The 26,829-nt window shown below is 36.0% G+C and overlaps 1 protein-coding gene across 13 annotated transcripts in view; it reads right to left on the reverse strand.

The window, feature by feature from the left end:
* Positions 1 to 26,829, reverse strand: part of GULP1 (GULP PTB domain containing engulfment adaptor 1) — a 771,890-nt gene that overhangs the window by 169,262 nt on the left and 575,799 nt on the right. For 9 of the 13 annotated variants that reach the window (XM_058711639.1, XM_058711648.1, XM_058711669.1 and 6 more), the window contains one exon: positions 12,527 to 12,655. The exons of 3 other annotated variants lie outside the window; for them this stretch is intronic. The gene's annotated coding sequence lies outside the window, so the exon portion shown is untranslated. Of the gene's footprint in view, positions 1 to 12,526; positions 12,656 to 26,829 lie in introns of those variants that run through there. One more of the 13 variants, XM_058711659.1, reaches the window with a different exon arrangement.

Here is a 26,829-nt window from a genome sequence, read left to right on the forward strand (position 1 = left end):
AGAGAGGGAGACACAGAATCGGAAACAGGCTCCAGGCTCCGAGCCATCAGCCCAGAGCCCGACGCGGGGCTCGAACTCACGGACCGCGAGATCGTGACCTGGCTGAAGTTGGACGCTTAACCGACTGCGCCACCCAGGCGCCCCTAAAGTTTATTTATTTTGAAAGAGAGAGCAAGTATGAGTTGGGGAGGGGAAGAGAGAGGAGAGAGAATTCCAAGCAGGTTCCACTCTGTCAGCGCAAAGCCTGACACAGAGCTTGATCCAAGAAACTGTGAGGTCATGACCTGAGCCGAAACCAAGAGTCATGCTTAACTGAGTGAGCCATGCAAACATCCCTGTTTGTTTGTTTGTTTGTTTGTTTGTTTTTGAGGGGGGGGTGGAAAAAGAGAGAATCCCAAGCAGGCTCCACACTGTCAGTGCACAGCCCAATACGGGACTGGAACCCATGAACCATGAGACCATGACCTGAGCTGAAATCAAGAGTCAGAGGCTTAACTGAGCCACCCACGCACCCCTCAAAAGCTCTTTTAACAATCTCATTACCCTGAAAACTTACAATTGCTATTTGCATTAGTGTTAACTTAGGGCACAGAACTATCTCAAAATGCTATTTTCATACTTTCGAACTAAACAAAATAAGAGGTCTATTTTGGAATCTCTTTATAATGATACATACTAGAAAACATGTAAATAGAAGGATAAATCTGAATATCAGGTAAACGAGTAGAGTTAAAGGATTTAAAGTGAATGAAAAATGAGGAGGGTGGGTGGCATAAAATTGTGGGAGAAGATGAAATATGTAGCGTGTCTAGCATAGAGCTGAATGTCAGATTGTCTCACAAGAAGATGACAAGGGAATGCTGATTAGGTAGTTTGATGTTTTTGGATTAAAATACTTTCTCTTATGTTAATACATATCTTTTTCTTGCAGTAGAGTGTGGTAGATAAAAGGACTCTACTTGGGTTCTAATCTCATCTCTGCCATTTGACCTTGGGTAAGTTTACTTTATCTCTTTATGCCTAAGCTTTCTAATCTGTACACCAAGTTCTTTACCTAAAAATTTCCATATGAGGATTAAATGTGTTCAGTTGTATAGACAGCTTAGAAGAGTGCCTGACAGAAACTATATAATATCTAAGTGCTGGCCACTATGGTTAATATTATTAATGTTGCTAAGGATCCTGTGGCAGATTTTTGATACTCAGGAGTTTAGAAAACTCCACTTAAGAATGGGGGGAAAAGGCCCATAAATTCTAAGCAGACTTTCAGACTATTCCAAGCAGAAATTCTACTATTATCTAGTAGAATTCCAAGGTTTTATTCTTTAAAAAAAATTTTTTTTTTAATGTTTATTTGTTTTTGAGAGAGATTGAGGCAGGGTGCAAGCAAGGGAGGGCAGAGAGGGAGACACAGAATCCGAAGTAGGCTCCAGGCTCTGAGGCATCAGCACGGAGCCCAATGTGGGGCTCAAACACACAAGCCCTAGATCATGACCTGAGCCAAAGTCGGACACTTAATCATTAACTGAACCACCCAGGCGCTGCCCAGGTTTATAGTATTGAGTCAAATTTTTTATAGGACAAGTCATCTAAAATACTCTTAGGATAGTCTAACTAAATGATATAAGAGATATAAACCTGCTTTGAAACAGTCAAAATCCCCATTGAAATGAATGAAATGTAAGTTTATGTTCCTTTTCTATAATTATTGTTATCTCTATTTTCTTATAAAATATTTAACCAAGAAATTTATTTCTAGCATATCTATTCAATCAAAACTATTTTTTAATGTTTATTTAGTTTTGAGAGAGAGAGAGAGAGAGAGAGAGCACAAGTGGGGAAGAGGCAGAAAGAGGGAGACACAGAATCTGAAGCAGGCTCCAGGCTCTGAGCTGTCTGCTCAGAGCCCAATACGGGGCTCAAATCCATGAACCGTAAGGTCATGACCTGAGCCAAAGTTTGATGCTTACCCGACTGAGCCACCCAGGTGGCTATTAAAAACTATTTTTAAAGAAAGAAGGTCTGTTTAATTTATAGTCATTAACAAATTGAAGCATGTTTGAATTTTGAACTATCCTTAAACAGTAAAATTTTTATATTTCGTCCCAGGTTTGAATGAGCAAGTAATTATACTGATGAGTCAAGGCAAACAATGCTATTTAAGCAATTATCAAAATTTGAAAGAAAAAAATACTTCCCACATAAATGTCAAATAGTTTTCCTTTCTGCAGGTACTAGCCAGCTTTTGGCCTTTTATTAAAATTAGTATGAGGCATTAATTACTCTGTGTTATCTCTTGGTAACTGTAAAAAAAGTAAATAATAGCCTAAAGATGGCTTGAGAGTTTTAATTGCAACTTCATATCATCCAGTATGTGTTAATGGAATAGTTGTTTAATATTCTGAAACTGGGTGGGAAAGAAAAGAACATGCAAATATATTCTGTTCTCACAGCACGACCTTCAGATATAATAAAGTAGATTTAATATTAAAGCTCTAACTTTGCATTCCAGAAATCTAAATACCACTTCAGTCTTACAGAAATTAGTAAAATCTCCACAGAAATGTTGTCTAATCACCTTATATAAAATGACCTGGGATTACTGATGACAACTTACATAAAAGGATCTAGCTCCATGTTTTATTAAAATGCTCTTCACCAATATGGTTTTCAAAACCAAGTGAAAAATGTTTGCAATGTGCATATTTTTTCTACTTTTTGTTCAAAAGTAGTAATTTTTCTTCTGATTTATCAAATGGCTACTTAACCAAGCTGAGGATATACAATCCATATCCCCAGATATATTTCGAGGTATTTTAGGAAATACCTGCTCATGTGGTATAATTCTTTACTCACAACTCTTTTTTCTCCTATCTTTCCAAAGATACCCAATTCTTGAAATCAATTACTTATTTTTAGAAATACTATCCTACAAAAATTCTATTTCAGGTACAGCTTGTGTGCTAAAATTTACCCAAAAAACACGTTGTTTTGTTCTTTTTTTCCTGATTATAAAAGTAGTGTATGCTCATTGGACGCTCTAAACTTTAAAAGTAAGTTTTAAGTAATAAAATGAAAGTCACACAGAAATAGCCATTGCTAACACAGAAATCCATTTAGTTTGAGTATTTAGTATTAAAGGTAGCCAGATATATAGTGTTGAGATCTTACTATAGATACAGCAGTGTGTCCCCAGTCTGTTCTTCTCATTTTTGTTCTGTTTGCATTTTATAATGGTTTTTCCATATGCCATTAAGTATTCTTTCTCTTTTTTAATTGAAGCATAACTGAATATTATATTAGTTTCAGGTGTACAACATAGTGATTTGACATTTATATACATTACAAAATGCTCACCATAAGTGTAGTTACCATCCATTACCATACAAAGTTATTACGATATTATCGTTTCTATTCCCCATTCTGTACTTTATATCCACGCGATTTATTTTTTTATAACTGGAAGTTTGTACTTAACCTCCTTCACCTATTTTGCCCAGGTCCTGTATCCTCCTCCCCTCTAGCAACCACCAGTTTGTTCTCTGTATTTATGCATCCGTTTCTGGTTTGTTTGTTCATTTGTTTTGTTTTTTAGATTTTACACATAAGTGACATAGTAAGGTATTTGTCTTTCTCTGTTTGACTTATTTTACTTTACATAATACCCTCTAGATCCTTCCATGTTGTCATAAATGGTAAGTAAATATTATTTCTAAATGTCAGTATTTCACTCTGCATAATCCTCCTTTGTTGGATCTAGTAATAGGCTTAAAAAAAGGTTTTTCAAATACACCCAGCAATTTCAGGTATCATTTATGTTCTCAGATTTCCTTCCTCAACAGGACCTGTCCCATATAGACAACTGTTTTTTGAACATACTCATTTAGAAGCACTACAGCAGTCAAAACTGAAAATATACAGGTGTGGCTGGATAGTTCAGTAGGTTAAGCATTGGTTGTGGCTCAGGTCATGATCTTACTCATGAGCACAGAGGCTGCTTGGGATTCGTTCTGTCCCTCTCCCTCTGCCCCTTGCCCACTCATGTGCGCCCATGCTCTCTCTCTTTCTCTCTCAAAATAAATAAATAAACATTTTTTTTAAAAAAACCTGAAAATGCACAAACTGAATCCATTAGTTTGTTCCCAGGTCTCTGTCCCTGTCTCTCTCTCTCTCTCTCTCTCTCTCTCTCTCACATTTCCAATCTCAGCACCTATAACCATCATCCACAGTCCTAGAAGCTAGGAGCCGGGCCATCATACTTTGCCTATAATTCATACAAAATCAATTCCTAGTGTTCAACATATCAGAATTACAGCAGAATTACAGTTATTTTCTTTCCTCCATTCCACCACCAGCATCTCCTTCACCAAGCCCCCATTATTTCAAACCCAGATTACTGCACAGTTGCCTCGCTGGCTTTTCTTTCTCCAGCATTGCTCAAACATTTCTCATCTCCACACTGCACCCCAAACGGTTTCTGTAAAATAGAAATCTGATGTGGTTGTTCACCTGCTTAGTTCCCTCTGGTAGTTCCCCACTACGTTCATGATAATGTCATATTCCTTACAAGCTCCCTTTTCACGTGTCCCATTAACTTCCTTGCCATCATCTCTCCTCTTCACACCTTATCCAGCCCTGGGCATTTTTTGCTCCAGCTATACTGAACTGCTTTCAGTTCTTCTAATGAACTATGCTTTTTCATAAATGCTTGCAGGGTCCACTACATATCTGGTGCCTTCTGACTGAACATTCACCCTTAGTTTAGACATTATTTCCTTTCGGTAGCCTTCTCTGGTATACCCCAAGTATAGCCTCAGGGACCCCTCCAGGAATAGTATACTATACCCTCCTACAGTGGTAAAGTAGCATCTCTACAAAATTCATGTTCACTCAGAACTTCAACATTGATCTTCTTTGGAACTAGGGTCCTTGCAGATGTAATCAGAGATAAAATCATCCTGGATTTTAGGATGGACCCTAAATCCAACGACTGGTATATTTATAAGAAGAGGAGAGGAGAAGCACACCCAGAGACACACAGAGAGGAAGGCCATGTAGACAAGATGGAGCCAGAATTTATTTATGCTGCAACAAGTCCAGGAATACCAGGAGTCACCAGAAGCTAGAAACAAAGAAGAATCCTCTTCTAGAGTCTTTGCAGGGAGTTTGGCCCTACTGACACCTTGATTTCAGACTTCTAGTCTCTAGAATTGTTATTGTTTTAAACTGCCTAGTTTGTGGTTCTTTGTTATAGTAGTCCTAGGAATCCTATCTACTTCCTACCTTAAAATAATTGCAATATATGAATTGTCATATTTCTACATTTTAAAATGTTTATTTATTTATTTATTTTAAGAGTTGGGGAGGGACAGAGAGAGAGAGAGAGAGAGAGAGTTGGGGGAGAGAGAGAATCCCAAGCAGGCTCCACACTGTCAGCACAGAGCCTGATGCGGGGCTCATTCTCATGAACTGTGAGCCAAAAATCAAGAGTTGGAAGCTTAACCAACTGAACCATTCAGGTGCCCTTGAATTGTAGTATTTCAATTATCTCTAAACTATAAACTCTGTTTAAAGCAAGAACTAATTCTTTCAGTTTCATGTTCATTGCTAAGTATAGCAATTGACACATGACAGGCAATTAATAAACATATGCATAAAAGAATAAATAAATTTTTCATAATAGTAGATATCTACTGAAACCTCAGTAACGCTACTATTTATGTTCATTTTCCTTGCAAATCTTTATTATTTGACCCATTAGACTCTGAAGAAGGGTTTTAGCAAATATCTATGGATTTTACTGCCCCATATCTATTCCCCATCCTGGTCTCAAAACTTTGAGGTTCCTTTTGGAGCCTATCCTTTCCATGAGTACACAGTCTCCCGAGAATTGTTAATCAAGTGCTACGGTTGCTGGCAGAGGGCAAATAATTCAAACTCAGCCATGCAGACGCCCTTTGTGAATGTGGGAAGAATAGCACCGAAATGCAGGATTGGACCAGATTCAGCTGCCTGGCAGTCTGCTTCAGTCTCCTTCCACTTCCTGCTTTCTAGACCCCTGGAACGGTTCTGGCTCCTCTCTCCTAAAAATGATTTTGTCTGATTACCTTCTGATTCTATGAACTAACTCCAATCCTTTCAGCAGACTGCCTTTTTTGCTTTAAGTACCCAGAACTCATTTCTGTTACTTGCAGTCCAAGAACAGTAGTTGACAGACTCTTCAAATGTAGATGTGATTACTACTAAGTACAGATCACTTGTATAAATAGGTGTTCTGTCACAGATGGTCACCTGACCAAAACGTTTCCAGCTTAGATTGTCAGGCCACCTAACTGATGAACCATATAATCTAAAATTCATGATTTGCCAGTTTCCTTCTCTGAGGCAGCCATTTCCATTTCTTCATGCATTGCACATATTAATGTAAATCCTATTCTTCTCCTTAATTTATTTCTGTCTTTATGTATAAAAAATTATCCTTTTAAACACTTTTTTAAAATTGTTCACTGAACTAGATTTTCTCAATGTAAATCATGCCTTAAAAAGCAAATTAAAACATTTTATAAAGAATGTTACCCCTAAAGAAGTAAAAGCTTTGGTATAATATATGATACTCTTAAAACTGCAATTATTAGTTCACATTGAAAGGCCCATAGTTGACCACTCTGCAACACAGAGAACCAACATATTTGATAAACAACCACTTTGCTAGGTTTTACTATTCTATTCAAATAGCTATTAATTTATAAAGAAGCCATTCATTACAATTACAAATTACATAAATATACAGAACATTTTTTTTTCCTTCAAGTTTCTTCATTAAATGAAAATTAATGTTATTATATGGGTAAAGATTAATTTGAAATCATTAATTATTGGCGCATAAGTATCATTTACATATATAGATAGACTGAACATCAATTTTAAACGTACAGCCAAAGATCAGTGGCAGCAAAATGGTTTTCTTCAATTTCTTCAATGGCTTAAAGGTTATTTTCTTTTGTATTTTTAAATTCTGATAACCCATAATACATCTCCTGAATAGGATTTGAATTAGCTCTCCACTGAAGGATCTCCCTAGAGACTCTCTTCAGCTAAGAGTGCTTTCTTCTTACTCTTTACAACGGAAAGGGGCAGAAGAAATTCAACTTCTATTTCCTTTCTGCTACTTTCTTAACATTGCATTACCTATTTGTCATCCTTATTCTACCCTTCACTATCTTGAATGACTACATTATGTTCCTCACACTTTCTGCCTAATAGATTGTAATGTCCACGAGGATGTGTATTTTAATACTCCTAAAAACTTAAAACCACAATACACTCACATTTGAATCTTCATTTATGATCTCAAAACTAAACGTTCCCTTTCTGTCATGCTTTCTTGACTTTCTACTTCTGCACATTTACATCAAACATGCATTTGCCTTCACCCTACCATTAAATTTTCCAGTCCTGCTGCACGATCAGTCCATAATTTCCCTTTCTCTTTCATTTGTTTCCATCTTAAGCTAATCTGTCAGTTTAGCCATTTTATTGACGTTAGACCTCTTTTCTCTTCAATTCTTTCTTCTGTAACATTAGTTTACAAAAGATGAAGACCTATTCAGTCCTGGTCATGATATTAGCCATTCTGCTAGTTGCAAAAACAACAAACAAATAAACACCTATTTGGTTCTCAGAGAAAGAGAATCCCAGACAATGGCAAGCAAAAATGAAAGGACACAATATATTTGGAAGTTTCTATATAATTTTATAGATCTACATAAGGAATGATTAAAGTGAAGCTTGAATTTTATAAAATCAAGATCCAGATCACAAGGGTGTCCTATTCCCTGAGAATGTTACATAAAGGAAGAGAACAGCATAATCCTATTTGGGTTTTCAAAAGCCTCTTTGCAGGGAAAGGTTTGCAGGGGAAAAGCTCAGAAACAGTTTGACTGTTTAGCAGTTATTCTGCTGGTTTCGGAGAAATAATAGAAGCCTGTAATCAGTAGAAGAGAAATTGCAAAGAAAGACCCAAGTGAGAAAAATTTAAGGAATAGAATGAAAAAGACTGGTTAATCATTGACAAGTCCTGGGTATTAACAAATAAAGAAGGAATTCAAATTGACTCTAAGTTTTCCAATTTGACTCTCCAAATGAATAGTAGTTCTAACTGGAGAGGTAGAAACTACAAAAAGAAAAAAAAGTCAGATTCTTGTTAAGAATATGAGACGATTATAATCTGTTATAACCTGTTATGGTGGGTCCATCTACATAGATACACCAAACAAATGGAAGTATCTAGAAATCTGATGGAATAGGCAACTTCTAAGATGGCTTCCAATAATCTCTGTCTCCTGGTGTTGATGTCCTTTTGTGATCTCCTGCCCCTGAATGCGGGCTGGACCTATGACTCACTTCCAAAATACAGAAAACTGCAGAAGTGGTAGTATATTAGTTTCCTGTGGCTGCCATGACAAATTACCACAAACTGGATGGCATGAAACAACAGAAATGGATTCTGTCAGAGTTTTGGAGGCCAGAACTGAAATCAAGGTGTCAGAAAGGCTACACTTCCTCTAAAGGCCCATAGGGAAGATACTGTTCCTTGCCTCTTCCAGATTCTGGCAGCTCCAGGTGGTCCTTGACTTGTGGTTGCATCATACCAGTCATTGCCTCTGTCTTCACAGAGACTTCTCTCATAAGAACACATTTCCTTAGATTTAGGGCTCATCTAGTTAATCCAGGATGTTTGTACTCAAGATCCTTAGTTTAATTACATCTTCAAAGAATCTTTCCAAATAATGTCACATTCACAAGTACCACAGGTTAGGACTTGAACACATGTTTTTGGGGGCCATCATTCAACTCACTACACATGGGATGATACTTCCTACCTTTGGTTGTAAAGGAATGTTGTTTCCATAGTCATGTTCACTTTTGCTTTCTCTTGTATTGCTTGTCCCAGGAAAAACTAGCTTCCATATGATGCGGCAGCTGAGTCTGGAAGTGGACTCTTCAGCCCCAGATGAACTCTGAAATGACTGTAGCTCCAGCTTGATAGCACGACTACAACATGATGAGCTACCTGGAGCCAGAGGTGCCAGCTAAACCGTGTCCATAAACTCTGAGACAACACATAAGCACTGTTTTAAGCTGCTAAGTTTTGATGTGATCTATCATACAGCAATAGAAAACTAATACGGAGCTCACAAAAATGTCTAAGCTGGGTCAACAATAATTAAGACAAGCCATGGAAATGATTCATTTTAGCATTTAAGAAATATTTATAAAGTATCCTCTATAAAACAAACATTGTGATGGGTTTTATTTAGATCTAAGTCTGTATCTGTAATGATAAAGGACGAACCAATCCTCAGGAATCTTATAGTCTCAGGGAATGACAGACAAGACCACAATGCATGGTATGACAGAAGAATGTAAACTGGGTTAAGAGGACATAGCACATAGAAGAAGGATCTCATCCAGGTTCCAAAAGTCCAAGCAGACTTCCTGGAGAAACTGAATTCTTAACTTCCACAAACTGACCTACCTATAAGTATAAATTAACAGAGTTCCCTTCCTTTCAACTTTCAAATTTTCAATGCAAAATTTAAGGCACCTCTAAGTGGTAAGGACACTTTCCATTACACTAAGACTCCTATAATAAATTTATCTAAGCTTTTAGGGCAAGAACATATATCCACTTCTGCTGCTGCTGCTGGAAAGGCTAAACCTAAATTATACACACAGTGGTTATGAATCTTTATTTCATATTTCATGTTTTGCTTGGTGTAACTGGTTTTTATTCTTATTGTCCTTGTACTTTCATTTTAAGGAAACTCAAATTACTTTTAATAATTAAAACATGAATACTCAATTATGTAAGGAATTACAATGAAAGCTATAAACAAGGGGCGCCTGGGTAGCTCAGTCGGTTGAGCGTCCGACTTCGGCTCAGGTCATGATCTCACGGTCCGTGGGTTCGAGCCCCGCGTCGGGCTCTGTGCTGACAGCTCAGAGCCTGGAGCCTGTTTCAGATTCTGTGTCTCCTTCTCTCTGTGACCCTCCCCCGTTCATGCTCTGTCTCTCTCTGTCTCAAAAATAAATAAACGTTAAAAAAAATTAAAAAAAAAAAAAGCTATAAACAAAACACAGTGAGACAGGAGGACAGAAAAATCCTTGGTATTCAAAATCAAAACCAAACTTAGAATTTTACCAACACAAAAATCTCACTTTTGCCATAGTTTCCTTATTTCTGTTAATGCCATAACATGCTCCACTTGCCTAACATAAAAGACCCTCCCTTGAATCTCCCAGCACTCATACCACTGCCTTTTATTTTATATACTACTCTCACCCTAGATAAGATTTCCATTGCTTCTTGTTTGAATCCTTGGAACGTTTAGAAACACTGATTCTTCGTGGGTAACCTTGCTCAGACTTGATATCTTTGGGAAAACCTTACCAGTTGATAACCTAGTACCTGCATCTCAACATAGTTAGCTACCAGCTAGTCTGTTTAAAAATGTAATTCAGGGGATCCTAAGTGATACAGTTGGTTGAATGTCTGACTCAATTTCAGCTCAGATCATGATCCCAGGGTCTTGAGATGAAGCCCCATGTCAGGCTCTGTGCTGAGTGTAGAGCCTCCTTAAGAGTCTCTCCCTCTCTCTCTCTCTGCCCATCTTCCCCCACTCTTGCTCTCATTCTCTCTTAAAATAAAAATTAATTAATTAATTAAAATGTGATTCAACTGTTACACTATCGTGGTGTATTATATTCATTTGCTGGTCATGCGTGTCTCATCCCCTACAGGATTAGCTCCTCAGGAATGAAGATTATGTCTTCATCTTTTTTTCTACAGTTCTTCAAGTTCCTCAAGTGCCTGGCAAATAGCAAGTGTTTAACAAATGCTGATGAAAATGAAAGGAAAAGTCTACGAATCATTCTCCCTTCCTTTGGGTTTGCTCTCCCTTCATTAGTCAGACATACATATCCTTTCTAGATTAAGCTTCTTAAAGGACTACATGGACCATCTCATTCCCCTGCAATTGTTCCCTCATCATATAATGATGACATATAAATTCCTAAGTATAGAAATCAAAATACAGAACATATTTCCCATCACTCTGCTATATCTACCTTATCTTTCCTATTTCCTGAATATCCCCCATTCTTTCTCAGCTGCGTATCTTGGCTCCAACTTGGCCCTCCATTTAAATGTTCACCCACCAAAGTTCTACCTACTCTAAAAAGCACAATTCAACTGGTCTCTCATTTGTGAAGTGTTCTTGGCACTTAACACATCCTACTTGTACCTAAGGAACTGAAATATGCTTCTTATCTTGCCACATTTTATTAAATATAAAAGAGGCAAGAAATATTCTATACCTTCCTGTCCTGAAATGGCTACCATCACCACCGCCATCAATAATAATAAAATATTCACAGTGCTTAGTACAATAATAAATTTTCAATAAATATCTAATTGAATAAAATATATTTGTTATAATTTCTGAAGATTGTATTTTTAGACAGTGTAGAAAAATTATACATACATAACATTCAATTTTCTTTTGGGATTAGTTATCTAAAGGATATATTGGCTGAGTATATGTGAGTAGAGGATACTACTGCTTAAAAGATAAACTTAGAATATTGACTTAATTTTGAATTTTTTCTTCAACACAAGCTAAGTTTAGTTAGGGAATTTCTTAGAATGAAAATATTTTAAGTCATGGATCAACAAACATTTTCAAAAATTGCTACTGAAAACTGTAACTCATTACTACCTTCTGGAGGTAAGTTCAGAAATAATAAAAAGCCTTTAAAATATTATAGCCTTTGGGCACCTGGGTGGCTCAGCCGGCTAAGCATCCCACACTTGATTTCGGTTCAGGTCATGATCTCACAGTTCATGAGCTCGAGCCCTGCATTGGGCCCGGCACTGATAAGCACAGAGCCTGCTTGAGATCCTCTGTCTCCCTCTCTCTCTGCCCCTCCCCTACTCTCTCTCTCTCAAAATAAACTTTAAAAAATATATTTAAAAATATATATATTAGAGTCACTGAGCTAGTGATGCTAATTTTCATAACTCTACTAATGCAAAATGAGTGATAAACATATCAATCTATATAAAGATACCATCTGATAATAAACACAATCTAAAAAATACTTTAAAATCACTTGTTTTTATTAGCAGATACAAAAAATGTGGAACATTCATATTTTGATAACAAAATAAGTTTGTTATAAAAATAATAAAGAAATTCAACAAAGAATATATATATTATCCCCACTTTGTTTAAAGGGAAAAACCGACACAAAGAATTAAATGATCTAGAACAAAAAGATAACAGGAGTTACTTTCATAAAAACAGGCTCATTTGTGTTTTTACTTTTATTTTGCTTATGTATTTTACCACTTTCTGTAATAAAACTACCTTTTTCAATTTAGGCACAAAATAAAAACACTTTTTACAGTTTCACATCTTTTTTTGACATGGTGTTAAGTATATAAACAATCACTTATTCTTACCTGAGTACGCTCGGATATAGTTGAAAGAATATGCAGCTGTTTGACTTTGAATAGTTTCAATCATATAGTTGCCATCTGAGTTCTTCAGTCACTTTCTCTCCTATGTATATCAGATGGAATCACATATGACTAAAAATAAAATTAAAATTGGACTTAGTAGATTTAATCAATAATTATATTTATATGTGTTTTAATTTAGATGTTATAATACATATTCTAAAATTCTAAGTATGTTTCTTGTGGAAGTTCAAGAAAGTTACCTAAAAACAAAAACAAAAACAAAAACAAAAAAATGGGGGTTGCCTGGGTGGCTCAGTCAGTTAGGCAACCAATTCTTGATTTTGGCTAAGGTCTTGATCTCATGGTTTGTGAGTTCAAGCCCCACATCGGGCTCCCAGCTGACTGTGTAGAGCCTGCTTGGGATTCTCTCTTTCCCTCTCTCTCTGCCCTTCCCCCGTTCATGTGTGTGTGCGCGTGAGCGCGCGCACTCTCTCTCTCTCTCTCTCTCTCTCTCTAACTCTCTCTTTCAAAATATAGAAATAAACAAAAAAAAATAACAATGGTAAAGTGGACATTTTTTTTTAAAAGGTAGAGTAACAGATTGCTAGATAAGATCAAATGCCCAAATTGCTAGATAATAGGTTGAGTGTTTTAACTCATGAATATGTTACTATCAAAGCACAGTGATGGTAGGTTGACAATACACCCCTCCTCCCTTAGGCTGCACAGCTAGCCCCAGCTATGGCCTTCACTTACCAGCTAATTAGATTAACCAAGAGCACACTCTGTCCCTGATTAAGAAGTTGAAACAGAATTTTAGAAAGCACTGATCCATTTTAACTTTCATTCCACTTCAACTGCCATGGAGAAGCTTTTAGAGAACTTATCCTATTCATTCTCATACTCAACTAAAACAGACAGCAGCTGATTAAGATTTTTACATTTTTATTCCAACAGATGAAAGGAAAAGTCTCTCCAGATGCAACAGAAATTATGTCTTCCCTTAATTTGGTCAACAAATATACCTCTGATATAAATTCAAATACTAGCAAAAATATTCACAATATAGTATCTCTTCTTGCTAAAACAACTTTTTGCTTTGTTTTAGCAAAAATACAAAAATGTATCTCACTCTTTTGTACTGCTTCCCCCCGGAACTTTGATACAGACCATGTAAAGCCAAATCTGTATTTTTGACTTTTTCAAATTATAGACTAAAGACACATCTCAAACACTTTATTTCTGCCTCTCTGTATCTAAGCCATGTGAATATTCTCAACACTATCTTTTTTCCTCTTAACTACAATTTTATTTGGAATTCTATTTGTTGACTCCATTCCTTTTCATTTTCTAATATAACTTTAGAAACAAAGAAAGGATCTTAATTTAGGTAGCCCTGGAGGCAAACTCTGAGGTAATAATTCAAGTAAATAAGTTTGTTTGGGAGATGCTAAAGGAATGGGATTATAGACAGATCGTCAACAACACCTACCACAAAAGACAACAATTGTGCAATTTGAATTAAAATATGAGCATGGTATATTTTAAGGCCATATACACATATTCCATAGTATTAGTGGAAAAAAAGTATCTATCCAATGATGCTATTACTTATTAAACCATATAGTATTCTCAAAGCATTTACTGAATCTTAGGGTATATGCGGGATACAATTCATTTACTCTTTCCTCAAAATGTAAAGGATCCATTATCGACCTCCAGCTTTAGAATTCACACATGACACAACTAAAAGTTAACCATGAAACTATGTCATGATTTCCAAAGCGACTGACTAGATCATTTTTCTTTTTTGTCTTGGGAAGGAAGAAAAGGGGACACAAAATTAGTTCTTTTGGAGTATAATCATAATGTATTTATTTTGAGCAAATATTGGCCTTATGAAAATAAGTAAGAAAGAAATCACCCAAGATAACATAAGTAACCAGATGGCTCAAAAAAATCTCATTCCAAAATATTATACAAAGTAAACATTTTCCTTAAAACGGTTAATTCAATTTAACAGCCCCACAGCTTGTATTTCTTTCTAAGATTGACTGAAATCTAGTCTTACTGCGGAAATGTTTTCAGCCTAGAATATTTTATGCGATGTGACAGAATGAAAAAGAGCACTGAAATATCCACATCAAAAAACAAGAATGAACTTGTGTCTACTTTTATCTGTCTTCTTGCAAGAAAATGACATATATTCTGAAGTGGATCTATTGTTCTATGTCTGATGTGATTAAACTTGTGCAGATAAAGAGCATTTATTTTTTTTTTTTTAAATTTTTTTTTTCAACATTTTTTATTTATTTTTGGGACAGAGAGAGACAGAGCATGAACGGGGGAGGGGCAGAGAGAGAGGGAGACACAGAATCGGAACAGGCTCCAGGCTCCGAGCCATCAGCCCAGAGCCTGACGCGGGGCTCGAACTCACGGACCGCGAGATCGTGACCTGGCTGAAGTCGGACGCTTAACCGACTGCGCCACCCAGGCGCCCCGAAAGAGCATTTAAAAATATCCTTGCAAAAAAATGAGATGTACTTACGAGTTGTTCTTTTGAACATATTTTTATTTTAAAATACAAAATCTTGTTTCTAATTTGAATGATTCTTAAAATTTTAGTATGAACATAATACACTCAATTTTATATTGTTTTGCTACCATTTATTGCATAGTGTCATGAAATATGAGGATGTATATGAAATTAAATGAAGCAAACCATTTCTTCACCAGAACCTTCATTTTTCCCAACAGTATTAATTTAAGAAACTAACATTGTTAACATTGCAATATGACTAGATGCTTCAATTTGTTAATACAACATGGTATCTTTAAATATTCCCTACACAATAAAACAAGTCAGTCTAACACATATTTCTACTTGTCATCAAATGAAATAGAAACCAGCATTATCATGCTCTTAAAACTGTTTCAAAATCACTTTGCTACTTATTTTTCTTTTTACAGCTAGCCCCAAGAATTTAGCAATATCTCAAAATAATTTGCAAAATGTTGCAAAAAAAAAAAAGAGTTTTCCTGGATATTCATCTTTATCTTCTTTGGGCATCTAAATTAAAATATACAAAATGAGTCCTTGGCCTCTGACTTCCTTTTTCCTTTGTCCTGTGATTTTTAATTAAGTAAATACTACAACTTTTATTTTAATTGTTCAAGCCAGAAATCTGGCATTTTTAATCACTCTTATTTTCTTTACCCATCATCAGGAAGCTAAATCAGAATAATTTCAATTCTACTTAATATGAAAGACTCCATTTTGTTTCTTCCCCCAGTGCACATCCGCACCAACCCACCAGCAGTCAACCATGATCAGTCTAACAAGTAATCTGGCAACATCACCCTCTGGAGAAAGTCCAAAGGACTTAGCATGCCTTAGCATCTTAGTCCGAATGTCTTAGAATCTTTTCTTAATGATGTCTTCACAACTGTTTTCACTCTAATGCCCCAGGCAAAGGGTACAAACATGGTGACTTGGGATTACTGTCATAGTGGCTTGAGACAATCATTTCTTGTTTATACCAGTCTTTTCACTGAGACAGTGGCATATATATATATATATATATATAATCATAACCATACCCCTGTGCTCCAAAGAATGTAAAGCTGAAAAATTAGTTCATTAAACAAATATTCATTGAGCACCTGAATACCCAATTCTCTCAATCACTAGGGAGAAGAAAATAAGTCCACATCCTCTTTTGCATTTGTCAATTGATAAGGACTATGTTAATGGCAAGGTCAAGTGCTAAAGAAACATAGAGAATGTTTGGGAAAGTCCTCCTAAAAAAAGATGGAATCTGTGAACCTTCAGTTTAGAAGCTGTCCAGTGAAGAAGGTGGAAAAGCCACAGTTGGCAGAGGGAACATCATAAGCAAAGGCACAGGAATAAGAAAGAACATGCCACCTTCAAGGATAGGCAAGTGGTTAGGTATATATGACTTGAAAATAGAATGCTTATAGACTTGTTTTATGAGAAATTTTAGCAGTAAAGTAAGGCCATATCAGGAAGACTTTTGAATGGCATGTTGTAAAATTTGGATTTTACCCTAAAGATGATAGTAGAACTATGATAAAACAGGGAAGTGGTGCAAGAAGATATGTATTTTAGGAAGATCATATGACAAAATCTGGCTCTCAGGAGACCATGAAAGAGAAAAAGGTGAGACAAAGAAATTCCTTCTTAGAAATCTATGTATACTGACGCGTCTGGGTGGCTCAGTCAGTTAAATGTCTGACTTCAGCTCAGGTCATGATCTCGGGGTTTGTGAGTTTGAGCCCCACATCAGGCTTTCTACTGTCAGCAACGAGCCCACTTTGGATCCTCAGTCCCCCTCTCTCTCTTCCCGTCACCCCCTTCCCCTGCTCGAGCTCTCTCTCCTTCTCTTAAAAATAAATAAACATTTTTTAAAAAATTTAAGAAAAAAAGATGGGGCGCCTGGGTGGCTCAGTCGGTTAAGCGGCCAACTTCGGCTCAGGTCATGATCTCACGGTCCGTGGGTTCGTGCCCCGCGTCGGGCTCTGTGCCGACAGCTCAGAGCCTGGAGCCTGTTTCCGATTCTGTGTCTCCCTCTCTCTCTGACCCTCCCCCGTTCATGCTCTGTCTCTCTCTCTATCAAAAATAAATAAACATTAAATAAATAAATAAATAAATAAATAAAATAAAAATTTAAGAAAAAAAAGAAATCTATATATATTTGTTAAATGGTAATGCAAAACAGAAACAGACTCCAGGCAATCATATTTGTAAGATGTAAAACTGGAATGGTGCTTGGGGTTTAATTTATGTAGAAACAGCAAGACCAAGATAACTCTGATCCTGGACTTTCCTATTCTCAGAGATGTCAGTCTGGACCACGAATTCACATCACCTGTTATTGTTGCATGTGCATTTTAAGTTCCCCTATCCTCAGCTCTCATTATGGAATGAAAAAAGTGACAGAAGATGACACATGACAAACTATTTCAGAATTAATAACAATTTCAAATTTGCCAATTTAAAAACAAATTCAACCTAGTTCTTTCCTCTGCATTTGACATAAAACTTTTAGAGGTGCTTTGAAACTGTCATCAGCAGGACATTTTCCTAATTAGAAGAAGTAGGAGAACAATTATCAAGTCATTCACCCTTTCTGGTGAAATGAGTGGAACACCCACATCAAGTTTCCATGAAACTTTTGGTTATTATATTTTTCAGTCTAAATAAGTTAAGGTAGAACCTTTGCTCCTTTTTAACATTAACTCTTCACAAACTCTGATCTCTCAAATATTAAGAACCTTTTATGGAAAAAACACAGCCCAAGAAACAAGATGGGTCCAAAACAGTGACAACAGGTCACAGGTTAAAAATTCATGACTTGGGGTGCCTGGGTGACTCAGCTGGGTTAAGTGTCCAACTCTTGATTTTGGCTCAGGTCATGATCCCACCACGGTTTTGGGATGGAGCCCCATGTTGAACTTTGTACTGAGCTTGGAGCCTGCTTAAGATTCTCTCTCTCTCTCTCTCTCTCTCTCTCTCTCTCTCTCTCTCTCTCTCTTTCCCTCCCTCCCTCCCTCTGCCTCCTCCCCAGCTGGTACTCTCACCCTCTCTCTAAAATTAAAAAAAAATAATAAATAAAAAATCATGACTTGAGTTAATGAATGATGTATGACAGATGGAGTGAAATTCATATCAGGAGAGAAAGTTGTTGTTTTTTTTTGTTTTTTTTTTTTTTTAATGCAATGGGAATTCCAAGAATAAAATAAACTTGACTTGGGAAAGGGATAGAAATCTGAGCAATGTTTGAATGAATGAGGAAAAAAGAAGAGCAAGGAAGCCGGACCAAAAACAAGAGAGAAAGTTACTCTCTCTCAATCAGTAATCAAAAGTTCTCGGATTTACTCGGTTTGGGCCAATTAGTGACATGTACATCCGTAACCAATTACAGGGGGTGTAGAATCACTGATTAGCTTAGGCCAACCAGAGTGCATTCCTGAAGATACAGATATGGTCAATTCTCCTAAATCACATGACTACTCCACATGATGAAGGTGAGTTACACCAAGGAAACCTGGTCTATTACAAACACAGTGGTGGGGAAATTAATGAATAGACACGAACTATACTTCACATGAACTTAGAAAGAAATAAATGAGATATTGCATACACAGCAGTAATCATATGTCTGGCACATAAAAATAGGACTTAGTAATTCACAATAATTATTATTACTTTTGCTGAACTGTTTAGAAATTCTCTTCTTTGATATTACAAATAAAACTGCGATACATAACTTTGTACGTAAATATGTGTGTTCATCTCAAATTATTGCTTCATTATGACTTCCTAAAAGTGAAATTATTAGTTCAAAAAGTATTTGACTTTTCAGGCATTTTCATACATATCACCAAGTTGTTTTCTAGAAAGATGTACCAACATAGACTTCCACCAATAGCAGATGATATTGCTAATTTCAACCATCTTTTCCAGCAATGATTTTTTCTTTCTCTTTTGACAATTTGGTTATCAAAAATTTTTTTTCTAAAATGTATAGTTCTTTAACTATAAGTGAAGTACAACTTTTATGTGTTTAACTTATTAAATATTTATTCTATAATTTGTATCTTCTTTTTTGTGTGCTTTTTTATTTTTATATTTTGATGAGGTTTTTTGAGATTTTTATAACAATATATGTCTCAGGACCTCACAACTTTTTATTCCCTTAAAGGGAAAGGTTGGTTTTCAGCTTCACTTAATGTCAGCTATATATTTTACCTAGTAAATGGCTAGCTCCTTACATTAAGACCTTAGCTATGAACTGATACAAAAGCATCAAAGCAGGTAATCATTATCAAAGGAATCAAAGAATTTTATTTAATTAATTGTTATATTTGTCTAATACATTTTACAGATTTAATTCATTTCAAATTTTTAATTATCTTATTTAGTTCTAATACTAGGATTATTTCTAAAACACTGCAAATATGAATTTCAGCACCAAGTTCTCTAAGAATGGAATTTTTTCCAAATATTCTCCATATTTTATTTATTTATTTTTAATTTTTAAAGTTTTCTTATTCTGACAGAGAGAAAGAGAGATCACAAGTGGGGTAGAGGCAGAGAGAAGGACAGACAGGATCCCAAACAGGCTCGGTGTCATCAGCACAGAGCCTGATGTGGGGCTCGAACTCACAAACCTCAAGATCATGACCAGAGCTGAGACCAAGTCAGACACTTAGCTGTGCCACCCAGGCTCCCCTACTCTCCATATTTTAAGCTCCTTCCTTCTGTCCTTCTTTCTTCCCTCCTTTCTTCCATCTTACTTTCTCTGCAGTCTTCTTCCTTCCTTCTTTTATCTCAGAAAACAAAATTATGAGTCACTATTCTTTCCTGTGGTATTTTAATATATTAAAACATATCCAAGTAACTGAAGAAAATATTTATGAAACACCTATGCTAAAAGCAATTCTTAATTTTTGAAAAACCTTTTATTACTAAAAAAAGAAGCTGTAAAACTATGTAATTATATTTCAGTGTTGGTGGAAATAGAGCACCTATTCAATAAAAGCTCTTATTAAGCATTTTTGTAAGTAGCCACACAATAGAGGCTGTTCAAATGAAGGAAACCAAGAAACTGTGGTTGATTTCCTTAATGAAAAATTGGGGCAGAAAACATTCATTAACTTGGATTACATAAAAAGTCATTAGTTTAATTTTTCCAGTCCCGTGGAGTTTAATTTTTTCATGTTAATATCTATGAAGTATGTCTTGTATTTAAAGGCAAATTTCGGTGAGCTGTAATTCAGTGTTCCAATTTCCCACAGTTTAGGTGGGGGGGTGGGGAGGATAGTTTCATTCATCCTGTCTCTACTCTAAATTAATTGCAGTATCACCATAATTGAATGTAATTAGCTTAAATTATACAAACACTATTCAATAAAATCTGGAAAACCTTCTGTTTCAATATAATTCAGCATTTAAAAAGTATATACATGTATTTACTGTTAACTAAACAATTACTATTTTACAGATGAGGAAATTGTCTTTGATATCCTATCATCACAAGTCTTTCATATGTTGATTGTGTTTCAAGGCCTTTCTTCAGCAATCAAACATTTCAGTATCAAGATTTTGCAGTGATCTACAATGAATTTTGCTCTACAATGAAATATTAGTGTGCCATTTTATTTTTTATTTATTTTTTTTTTAAATTTTTTTCAACGTTTTTTATTTATTTTTGGGACAGAGAGAGACAGAGCATGAACGGGGGAGGGGCAGAGAGAGAGGGAGACACAGAATCGGAAACAGGCTCCAGGCTCCGAGCCATCAGCCCAGAGCCTGACGCGGGGCTCGAACTCACGGACCGCGAGATCGTGACCTGGCTGAAGTCGGACGCTTAACCGACTGCGCCACCCAGGCGCCCCATGTGTGCCATTTTAAACTGCTGTTCATTTGCTCATAACAGTATTTTCACATAACAGTATACATTTCATTCTTCATTTAATTTAGTATATACATACATTGTGGTTTCCTGCCACCACCTCCCCTTGAAAAACAAAACAAGACAAAACAAAACCAAACAAAACAAAACAAAACACATTCTCCTAATGGCACCCTGGGTTTTCTCTGCAGACCTACACTTCTCTTTTTTCCTGGTAGTTATTTTTGACTGAGGGTGACTCTAGAGTTAGTTCCAAGCCTGGCCACTGAGAGTTCCATGCCCCTAGTCATAATTATGAGTCTAATTATTCAGGAATGGAAATGTGCGCTATGTTAAAACAAGGAAAATTAAGTCAGCACCTGTTTCTAAAACTATTTAGAAAGAAGTAATCCCTTTCCACTTGAGTTACTTAATTTGAGGATTGAAAGCCTGATTGCTATTTTGTCCTCAGCTTTTATACCTTAAAATGAATGCAACTCAGTGGAAAACAACTATGAGAGAGAAATAAATATCTGAGTGCCTAGATTCAGCCTTGCCTGAAGCATCACTCTACAACTTTAAATTATAACAGGTATATATTTTGTTTTCACTGAATTATTATTGATTTTCTCTCAAGTTCAACCAAATGATCACTCTTGAATATATGCTATTTACTAATGTATAATATACATTTTATTGAATTTTTATGTGACTTTCTCTAAATTAAGCTCACGGTATGAAATAATAATAGGTCAGATAACTGAAATCTACACTGGAAAAAAATAAAATTTTCTACAAAATTGTTATTCAGCTACTCTTTTGGTATTTTGAAGACATCCACTATTGTTAGAGGCTGAAAAAACATGTAGATTGAGATGATTTTTAAGAATTAGGAGGGCAGAAATCATACACTTTAAAATGTTCGTGTTTTCTTAAAAAATGAAATCTTATAACCTTTCATTAAATTTTGACTGGAGCATCATATTAATCACATCTTAACTTCTACTGAAGACAGCATATATGTGATTGATTTATACAACTGGTAAACAAACAGATTCAGGATACATGTGAACAACTTTATAAGTCTGATATGCAATAGGTGATGTAGAGCATTTATTAATTTAAAACATTACACAGGATAAATAATATTTCTTCATTCCTGATGAATCAATGTTACATTTTACATCGAAGCAAACAAAGACCTTATTAGCAGCTGACCAGAATTATTCTTGCCTGATTCTACTCTAATAAGGCACTTTCTTATTTCTTTGGAGCTTCTCACAAAGACAACAACTAAGTAAATCTCTTGTGCCTTACTAACTGGTCATAGAAGTTTCTAGAGCAATTATTTATGGACACCTGGACCTTTAACATAAGCTTTTCACTATCTGATGAGTATCTGATATCTACTATGTAATATCTGAATGGCCTATTAAAAATAAAGATGAGCTATCAGTGTTTACAAAGTTGGAAAAATAAACCCAACTTTATTTTATAGGAGACTTAATAAGGTTATATCAGATTCCTGGGTTTAAATTTCACAATTTATGTTTCCGGGTGCCTGGGTGACTCAGTTAGTTAAGCATCCGACTTCGGCTCAGATCATGATTTTGTGGTTCACAGGTTTGAGTGCCACATCGGGCTCTGTGCTGACAGCTCAGAGCCTGGAGTCTGCTTCTGATTCTGTGTCTCCCTCTCTCCACCCCTTCCCCACCTCGTGCTGGCTCGCTCTCTCTCAAAAATAAAAAAACATTTAAAAAAATTTTGCAATTTATGTTTGAAGATTCAATGCACATATCATAAGGCACCAAGAAATTCTCCCCAAATATATGTCAGCTATAAAGTTTAGTTTACTAAAGCTCATTTTTCTTCACTGTTCCTTTGTAAAAAAAAAAAAAAAAACAAAGAAAAAAAAAAACAACCAGTTTCCTTTTTTCTTAAATAGGTTCAAACGTAATATGCCATATGAATAATCATTATTCCTCAAAGGTACCGGATCTTCCCTAGAATTTTCTTCTCCATTCTCCTCTCCCCTACTCTTTTAGACTTCAGCCCCATCTAAAGAGAATTCAATAATCATTGAAGAAAGAGGTCATAGATTATAAATATATATTTGAATCATCCTTTCCCCAACCTTACAGGATACAGTTTATGCTATAAAATGAATATATAAAGTACTTAAAATGAACAAGCATTATATTTACCCAACCTATGAACGTCTACCTCTTCACCCTCCTGTCTTACACATTTTCCTCATCAGTAGGGAGTTATTTCTATCTTGACAAAACATCAAAGAGATCTCTAATTTTTCATGTATTCTTCAATTACTCTGTGATAAATGAAGAGTTTCCGATCTATGAGCAAAGAAGATTGCAATCACTTCCTTTGAGCCTAATCTCCCAAAGTTCCAGAACCCAATGATATGGTTTAGCATACAGACAACAAGCCTTTTCTTTCTTCACAGATTTATCAGAATAATAAAAAGTGTACAAATGCCATCATAATTAGGTCAAGTCTAATTTCTTTTGACAAATATTTTATATTTAAGTCAGGTCAAAGTAACCTACAGAGTACTTGAAACATGATGCTAATAATACATAGGCTTCCTCTCTCCTGGGGGTATTTTCAAAGGAGTTACCTAGAAAAGCACTTTCAAAAGTTTAAAGTACTATACAAATATGAGATCATGTTACTAGCCAAAAAAGATGCATTCCAGGAGAAGTTATAACTTGTGCTAAAAAAAAAAAAAAAAAAAAGGTAAATGTTACAACCAAATTCCCCTTTTCCAATAAGTGATGTCAGAGTCCACACTTGCAAATAAAGTTTCTGCAAAGTTGTTTCATAAGAACTCAACACTGAGCCCAGGTGCCTGGGTGGCTCAGTGGGTTAAGCATCTGACTTTGGATCTCACAGTTCGTGAGTCGGAACCACTTGTAGGGCTCTGTGCTGGGCTCTGTACTGACAGCTCAGAGCTTGAAGCCTGCTTCAGATTCTGTGTCTCCCTCTCTCTCTGCCCCTCCCCACTCACTCTCTGTCTCTCAAAAATGAATAAATGTTAAAAAAATTTTTTTGAAAGAATTCAACACTGAGCCATAGAAGAAAGAAGATCATGTAATACGAAGTAGATCTAATTTCCAAGCTCTGAGTAGTTAAAAGAAGTAAATGATCAAAAAAGCAGGTTTCAAAATGCTCTGACTCTATTAAGTGGAAAGTACTAATGTTAGCCATAGCAGGTCTCTTCTCTGGAAAATTCATGACTGGGTAACACTAGGCAAACTAGAGTTTATGTCTTTGCTATGCATGAAAACAGTTCAAATAGAAACATTAGAATCAGTACAGTACATTTTCAGACAATGGAGACTTTATTCCATAGAGTTACTAAAGATCATATTACCAAGAGCACATCCTCTCTGTTGTGCTATAACCATTTTCAGCAAAAAAAAGAAAAAAAGGAAAAAAAAGTGAAATGAAAAGAACAAAAACACCTTCCAACCTCAATGAGGCAAAGGGAAACAATGACCTAGCTACCTGTGTGATAGACTTACCTCTCTCTCTAAAATACAACTGAAAACTACTTTGCTAGTTTATAATAAACAGATTGTGGTATTGTGAATATGCTCCTTCCTCTTCTCCGTCCAGCTTTACTCATCCAATGAACATTACCAAATGCCCGCTCAGTGCTGCACACTGGGGACACAGAAGCAAAGCTTCTAATCTAGCAGAGGAATCAGGCATGTGTACAAACTATACCTTGCTGTTATCAATGCTAAAATAGATGTCATCCTATTATTAAGCACTTGCATCTTACCTTAATGTCTAAATAATAATAATAATAATGTCTAAGTAATCTAGTCAAACTAGTTCAGTGCTGATGACGATAAATCTGTAACTTTCTCTGAACTTTGCAAAATGTGTCCACTATTATAACAGCATCTTATTTTCAAAACAACCCCATCCCATACTAGGGCCCTTCTTTTACCAAAAAGCAAATCAATATTGAGAGAGGAATTAGAAGCATCAGAGACAAGACCACAACGCAGGAATTCTGACTCTTTATATTTCCTTTTCACCCCTAGAGGATAACCTTCTAGTTTGCATGCCAACATCATCCCGTGTACTATTTTCACCTTTTTTTTTTTTCCAAACTGTGTCTATTGATAACACTGTTTAAGAAAAACTCTCACCCATTATGGCTAAAGCAAGCTCATCTGAGAAAACTATTCTAAGCAATGGATTTCTCACTGCCAAATGAAATAATGAAGTTTATTTTTTTCTATTAGTACCTGCCAAGAAAACCTACTCCAGAAGAAAACAGACACAGTGTGAAGTCTGAAAAATATATCAGATGCTTGTACACCAATGAAAATTGCTGCCTAATCAAGGAAACTGTCCTATTCAACCTACTTACATCTTGCCAGCTGAATTATAAGCACAGCAATCAGAGGCCTACTGTATATCTGAATTAGACAAAAATTCATCACTTTCTTTGTGCCTGGTACATAGTAAATGCTCAATAGATACTCAGGAAGGAGTTGGTGGAAAAAAGGCAAAGGAGGGCTGGAAGAGAGAAAAATCTTAGGTCATCAAGCTCTACCTTGGCTAAAATCAAACAAACGAGCAAAAACAACGATAATAAAACACACATACATACACTCACAGTTAAATAGAAGCAGCACCTACTTTTAAAAGCACATAAATTTAAAGACAACATGTCTCACATTTTAGAATCTCTAATTCTGCTTTTTTACCAGTGTTACCCGTGTAGTCTTTTGAGTACCTACTCAGGAGGATTTTGCAGAGAATTAACATACTCGAGACAAGGATACTCTGGGATGCAATCTTTATCACTTTTTAAAACTGAAAGAGCCTTACAAACTTATAGATGTCACCTTTATCAAAGTAAGTTTAACTCCTTGTTTATATAGTTTCAAGTCCCACCTATAGTTTAAAATAGCCCAAAAAGTAGTAAACAAAAATTAAATTGAGAGGAAAATTTGTGAAGTAAATGAGGGAAGTGACAAATAAAATATACAATGAGATCCAAGGAAACTAAGTGAGGAACAATTATTTCTCATTCATCCATTGCTTTATCAAGACAAAAATACACAGAAGTCAACTATGAGCAGCGGGGGGTGTCCTCCAATTGCTACACTCCTTGTGCCAAAGTAATGTCTCACTACACTCAAACTAACCATCTATTGCTCTCCAAATGCCTGCCATGCCTATAAATCCCATCTATAACAGTCCTGCCCTCAGCCTCCTGCTGGAGGGAAAATCTACCTCAAGGCACTCAGCATAACCCTTTCCCTTTTAGGAGACTAGACTCAGCACCTGAGCTAAGACTAGATCATCTAAGGCTAAAGTGGGGACCTCGTGCCAAACCTGCACCTAAACAAAGCAACAGTGGATTACCCTGACCAAGAACATGCTCCACATTCTGAATTCTGACGTGGAAGACAATCAGACTATTTGTAACTGGAGCAGAAAACAAGACACCTAGGGAGAAGATGCTTTATAGATGATAACAGGCAGTAGCAGTCATGAAGAATAATGGTGATGGGTGACCAGAAACTGAGTCAGAAGAAGGTAAAGAAATAGTATGTAGAAAGAGAGAATGTTGGTAGCAGCAGATAAGCAAAGACAGAAGGGAGCTACATCTTCCCAATGGCAGAGAATCAACTCTGTCAAGTAGGGGGCAAGAAGGAATGGATCAGAGCTGCCCTGTTTATTTCCTATTTCTGAATAGCAGTCCATTTTCCCTGCGTTCCCTGGGTCTCTGGGTTCAGACATGTAGACAGGATTCCTGTCTTCTTCATTACTCAACCTTACTGAGGTAACCCGAGTGAGTCTTTTTCCTTGCCTCAAAAGAATCTAACATCATCTCTT

The sequence above is a fragment of the Neofelis nebulosa genome, chromosome 2 (genome assembly GCF_028018385.1).
Source record: "Neofelis nebulosa isolate mNeoNeb1 chromosome 2, mNeoNeb1.pri, whole genome shotgun sequence".
In the NCBI taxonomy this organism is placed as follows: domain Eukaryota; kingdom Metazoa; phylum Chordata; class Mammalia; order Carnivora; family Felidae; genus Neofelis; species Neofelis nebulosa.